Raw genomic sequence first — 6,397 nt, 5'->3', positions numbered from 1 at the left:
AAAGAGATATTTACACTCCCATGTTCATTGCAGCATTATTCAAAATAGCCCAAATGTGGAATCAACCATCTAAATGTTCATGATAAATGAGTGGATAAAGAAAATGTAGTATATAAGTACAATAGAATATTATTCAGCTTAAAAAAGGAAGGAAATCCTGATATGTGTGACAACAAGGATGAATGTTGAGGGCATTGAAATAAGCTAGTCATAGGACAAATATTGAATACTCCTGTTACATGAGGTATCTAAAATAATCAAATTCACAGAAGATGAGAATAGATTGGTGGTTACCAGAGGCTGGGGATGTGGGAAATGGAGAGTTGCCATTTAATGGGAATAAAGTTTCAGTTCCAGAGATTCTAGAGGTTCTAGAGATCTGCTGTATAATACTGTACCTATAGTTAAAAATACTGTATTGTACACTAGAAAATTTGTTGAGGGTAGATCTCACTTTAAGTGTTCTTGTCATAATAAAAAAAGATTCATCACAGAAAACAGTAAGTCATATTAGTTTTTCCTTTCTGTGTACAGTTCTAGAAATTTTGTCAGTTCTAGGTTGAGGTTTATATCTTAACGTTTTCCCACTTGATTTTTCCCATCTTCTCACTCTCTCAATTTTCTTTCTTTCTTCTTCTTTTTTTTTTTTTTTTAGTTTTTGGGGATGGTATTGTAGAGAAGTGCCAGAATTGTATCTCTGTCTAGTTAAGAGCCTCTGCTGGCTATGGGCGGCAACTTTAATCATCTGTGTCTGAAGATTTCCACTTTGCTTGTAACCTGCAATCTTCCCTTCCTGACTGCCTGCCCTATGGGTTTTGGATTTGTGTAACCATGTCCCACAACTGCATAAACTGATATTCTGTAATATATCTTTATATGTGTCCTACTGGATCTGTTCCTCTGGTTAATTCTGGCATTTTCTCCCCCCAAGAGGGCACACGTGATCTTGTTACTTGGCGGTGTGTAAAGGGGCAGAGAACGATGACAGGTGGAGAAAATTATATAAAATAAAATGGGGCATGTGTGCAGGCCTGGGGGTGGTGCTGGAAAGGACTGGGGGACAGGGTGGGTCTACATCTCCTGGGCTTCGGGCCCCTTCTCCTCGACGCCGTTGGACATGGCATGGCTGCCTTCGTGCAGACGCTTCACCCGGTACGCTTCGAAGTGGATGCTGCTGGTGATGTCCTTGATGTTCTGCATGTGCGTCCTGATAAGGAGGTCCCGAAGGTAGGCAAACTCACAGTGGGTGGTGTTCTCAACTTCGATGGTGCCCCATTTGGTTTTCCGTCCAAGGATCCTCTTCCCATTCACTTGGTACTCATGGTCACTGCCCACCACGGCGAACGGGATCATCTTTCGGAACTTCTCATTCACCAGCCGGTCCTCCGAGTCCTCGTCAAACTCCTTCTGGGGGTACACGTCAATGCCGTTGGACAGCAGGTCTGCGGTGATCCGCTGTTTGAAGTAGACCCTCTCCTCCAGGGTCAGCGTGTCGGCCTTGGCGATGACAGGAACAATGTTCGCTACTTTGCTGAGGCGCTTCATAAACTCGATGTCCAGGGGCCTGAGGGAGTGGCCGGTGGCAGGGATAAAGTACAGGCAGCAGTGGACGCGCGTGTCAGGGATGCGCTTCTTCTGGTTGATGTTGACCTCCTCCTGCAGGTATTTCTCGTACTGGTAGTTGATGAACTTCATGATCGGCTGCCAGCAGTTCTCATTGTTGATGTGGTCCCCGAACCCTGGTGTGTCAATGGCCGTCAGCTTCATGCGGACGCCCTTCTCTTCAATATCATGCGTGATGAACTTGATCTCAACGGTCTTGGGGATGCGTTCCTCCAAGGTGGGCTGCACCGACTTCCTGCTAATTTTGGACTTGAAGAGGGTATTGATCAAGGTGGACTTCCCCAAGCCACTCTGCCTGACCACCATGATGTTGAACTCGAAGCCCTGCTTCATGGCCTTCCTGCACACCTGCTCCAGGATGGAGTCAATTCCCACATAGCCGAAGTCCGCGGGGGCCTTCTCGTTCCGGGGCGCGGGCGCCTGCTTCAGGCCAGCGTCTCTGGGGGTGTCGGCCATGTCGCCAGTGTAGCCAAGAGCTGCCTCAGGGGCCCAGCAGCTGAGTCGGGCTGCGCCGGCCGCCGACCTAATTCTGACATTTATAATTATGGTTTCTTTAGAGATTTTATGATAATGTCATAACATGAGCCAAGCTATGTCCCAAAATTTAAGCAAAAGGAAAAATATTAGAACTATAGAATTGTCACTTTAGAAGCAGAATTTTAAAAGCTAAGCTACTTGTTAAATAAAGTAGTAATTTTTTAAACAAATTCCCAAATAATACTATTGTATGGATTTTTAGAGTTACAGGGTTTGAAGGTAGCATCTCGATCACATTATCCATTGATGTGCACTGTTCATGCTCTGTGAATCCAAGACTGGGGGGCGGGGCACTTCTGGTACTGCTGAGGGGAAGGGGTTGGAAGGCCTGACTTGACTGGGATCTGGGCCTTCTCCCTGCTTCCCAGAATCGTTTTTATTTACCTAATTTACCTCTAGGTTTTCTATGTATGATTTTGTTTGTACAAAGGAATTGGTTTGAAAACTACTGGTCTAATTTAACACTTTGTGCGTGTGTGTGTGTGTGTGTGTGTGTGTGTGTGTGTGTGTGTGTATGAGCAACACAGCCAAGAAAAATTAGGTGACTGGTCCAAACCTCATATCTGGTAGTGCTGCATTAGCACCCATATCTTCTGATTCCAAACTAAGAGCACAGTTCATTTTTTCCCCAGCGCTGCTATGAAGATTAAGTAAATTCCTTGATGTCTGGATCCATGTGTTCTTCCTCATATAGATATACACCAGAAATTTTAAATTTAATCCAGAGCAGTATGTGGATAACGCCATTTTGTAATGCAGGAAATAAACACTATTAATTTTCAGAGGAAGGAAAACATTAGTTTGGGGTGCAAGGCTTCATGGACAAGATTGAATTTGCATTGAATCTTAAAGTTTTGCTAGCATTTTAATATGCAGTGATTAAGAGGTAGGGAATTATGCACAGAGAGTACTATAAAACTATAGCAGAAGAAACATTCATATTTTCTCTTTAACAAGACTTAATTTAGTTTCTCCTATGTCGAGGTACTATTCATGGTGGGAAATGCACATTGATGAGTACAGAAAAGAGAAAAAGCCTTGCCATACGAAGTTCACATTCTAAAGATATAATTGATAAGTACGTTGCCAGATCTGTTGGGTTACCATGTTGTATCTTAAGGAGCTGAAGGAGTAAAGATAGAAAAATGGGTAGGAGTTAGATTGCAAAAGTTCAGGAATGTTAGGTTGTAGCACCTGAAATATTACCCTGACAATGAGGTGAAAACATGGAGACCAACAGAAGGTGAGTGCAGTCTTATTAAGGAGAAAAGATCAGAGAAAAATGATTAGTAAAGAAAATGGGTCAAGTGGCATATGAGTTTTCTATTGCTGTAACAAACTCCCATAAAATTAGTGGTTTAAATCACCACAAATGTATTATCTGGTAGTTCTGGAAGTCAAGTTTGACATAAGTGTCACTGGGGCAAAAATCAAGGTGTTGACAGAGCTGCATTCCTTTTTGGAGGCCTTAATTTCCAGCCGCTAAAAGCCACCCAATTTCAAGATTATTCCCCACAGGGCATTAACTACTCCACACATTTGGGCTCTAGGTAATTTCCAAGCAAGTTCCCAAGGGTGGCCACACCTCAGTCTCAGAGAAGCCCCCGGGCTATAATTAAGCATCCAGAAGTGCAGGACTGATGCAGGGTTTGCATCTGTGTAAAGCTAATAGAAATCTGAGTTGCTATCGCAGTGGCTAGATTAATAGATAAGGCAAGAGGATTTGATTTTGAAGTGATTCTTAAACATGTGCAGTACAGTACATATATTCCATGATTTAGATACATTTATACCCTTCCTTAGGTCCAGTCTATTGCCCAGAGTCTCATTTCAGGTTGTAGCCAGCAGCCATATTTACAAATAATTAAGGAAGATTAGCAAAAAAGTTGCAATCCCCATTGCTATAGCTCCTCCTGAGACTAACTGCTTCTAATCATCTGCCTTTTCCACCACTGATGCTGGATATCCCTTACCTTCACATAGCTCTTGAGCCAGTAAGGGTTGCTGCCCTTGTGTTGGAGACTCAGACCTTCATCCTTCAATGTCCTGAGCTCTTAGTTGACCCCCCTTTGTTTGTGCCATAGTTTCTTTAATATCCCTCTAAACACTATCTCGGGGCATAGAAGCATCAAGAATCATTCCAATGAAGATCCTGGATACCATAAATACTCCTCCCTTCCCTCATTTTTAGCAGCAACTGTGGGTCCTCATAGAAAGCAGAACTGATTAGCCATCCATTTTAATGATTCCTCTATTTGCCTGTTGATTCAATCAAGAATCCAGTGTCAGGACAGAGTCTGAGAACCAGGACAGAGTTCAGGTAAAATATAGGATTGCAAAGACAAAAAGGAAAATTCAGCATTTGGAATATAGGAAGTGATGGCGAGAGGTCCCAATCAGATTTCTTTCCCTTGGTTCTGGACCATAAATTCTATCTGCTTGGGGCATCGCACTGTACTGGTGGTTGGTCAAGAATATACTCTCATCTTGGAGGACAGGGCTGAGGGTTGTCTCTAAGCTGTCACTTTAGCTGAAACTTTAATAAAACATTCATTGTTCTATCACATAGGATGCTTCTGGGTGAAACAGTATTAGTAGGAAAAATAAACCCTAAGGGCATGCACCTATTGTTGCAACTCCTTTGTTTTAAAATGAGTCCCTTATTCTGTGGCAATATGGTGGGAGATATCATGACAATAAATAAGGCAACTGTAAACCTTCAGATGCAGAGATATCAGCAGGGGCATTAGGGGCAGGAAAGACAAACCATAATTAGATTAATTTCTACTATGGGTAAATAGCCATCCTATACAGAGTGGAAGGGTTCTGAAATAATCCACATCCATGAAGTGACTCTGGATTTCTCCAGGAACTCATCATCCAAGGGTTCATCATCAGTTTTTGCAGATGGGGCTTCGGTAGTGGCAATGGCTAGATTCACCTTGGTGAGAAGGAGCACAATTGTGTTGTCTATGCCTTGATTCCTATTTACTATTTACTATTTACTATGTCTTCTCCAACATCAGCACTGGGATAACAGACGACAAAGCCTGGCTTTCATACAAAGGACAAGTATTCCCGTCCAACTGGTAGTTCAGTGACTTTTTAAAGTGTGACGGATGCTTTCTGATGAGTATTAACATGGTACACAAAGATCTGCATGTTCTCTGTCTACTGTCACAGGTTCATCCCTGTGTCTCTTTCCAAGTATTTCTTGTGATCTGTCTTCATGAAAATGGCCACTTTTTTAGGTAATTAATTTATACCGTCTGAATAAATTCAGGTCCAATCCCAAATGTCCCTTTTCTTCTACAAAGTAGATGCCTTCTGTGACTACTTTTATGATTTTTGTGGATCATGTTGATGATGAGGGAGCAGAAGGCAAGCTGAGGACAAAGCACAAGCTGACACCCCACAACACCTCCTCCCACTCCCAGGTGGGGCATGTGTGACATTCCTCAGGCACTGCTGGCTGCCCTAAAGCGAAGGGAAGGAAAAATAAATGGTTAACTTACAGAGATTACAGTCCTGCAAGACATGAGTCTCCCTCAGTTTACAAATGTTTTAGTGATTTACAAGAAAAAAGCATTCTTATCAATAACCTAAGCTTCCAGACAGAAATGTAGATAAAATTAAATGTTCTTATAACCTGGAACCCATTAACAAATACTTGAGGCAGGCAGAGTATACTGTTCCTCCAGGAAACTCCCAACTCTCTTGATGTTAATGCCTTACTAGAGGGAAAAACAACCTTAACTTGACAATGGGAAGGCCTCCAGTATTTTGTAGGTCCTCTTTAGCATATGAAAGTTCTTTTGAAAACCTTCCTTTTTCCTTACCTCCAACTCCCAAGTATATAATCAGCCACCCCGCACAACCCTGGTGCAGCAGCTCTTTCTGCCCCCACGTCCTGTCCCCATGCTTTAATAAAACCACCATTTTGCACCAAAGACGTCTCAAGAATTCTTTCTTGGTTGTTAGCTCCGGACCTCACCAACTTCACCTACATTTCAAAACTACATCATTGGGAAGCTCTAATCATATAGATATTGATGCCTTGTAGTCAAGCCCTCAATAACATTCCAGGAAATCTTTGCATTTAGAAAATAGCTTTCTTCTTAAGAAGGTATGGTCTTACTCCAGAATTTCTGGAGTCTATCCTGTGACTCTGAGGTTTATTTCCAAGGTACACTATGTGCAGTCACCAATATCCACAGAGACCTGCAAAGCACAACAA

General features: G+C 42.4%; 1 pseudogene; it reads right to left on the bottom strand.

The window, feature by feature from the left end:
* Positions 1-930: 930 nt before the first annotated feature.
* On the bottom strand, positions 931-2,094 carry LOC112838038 (septin-9 pseudogene; annotated as a pseudogene).
* Between the last annotated feature and the right edge of the window lie 4,303 nt (positions 2,095-6,397).

This window comes from Callorhinus ursinus, unplaced genomic scaffold (assembly GCF_003265705.2).
Source record: "Callorhinus ursinus isolate GAN/ISIS: 27379988/994484 unplaced genomic scaffold, GSC_fseal_2.0 scaffold22, whole genome shotgun sequence".
NCBI lineage: Eukaryota > Metazoa > Chordata > Mammalia > Carnivora > Otariidae > Callorhinus > Callorhinus ursinus.
Note: the sequence above shows the minus strand (reverse complement) of the source record. Positions and strands in the feature narration are given on the sequence as shown.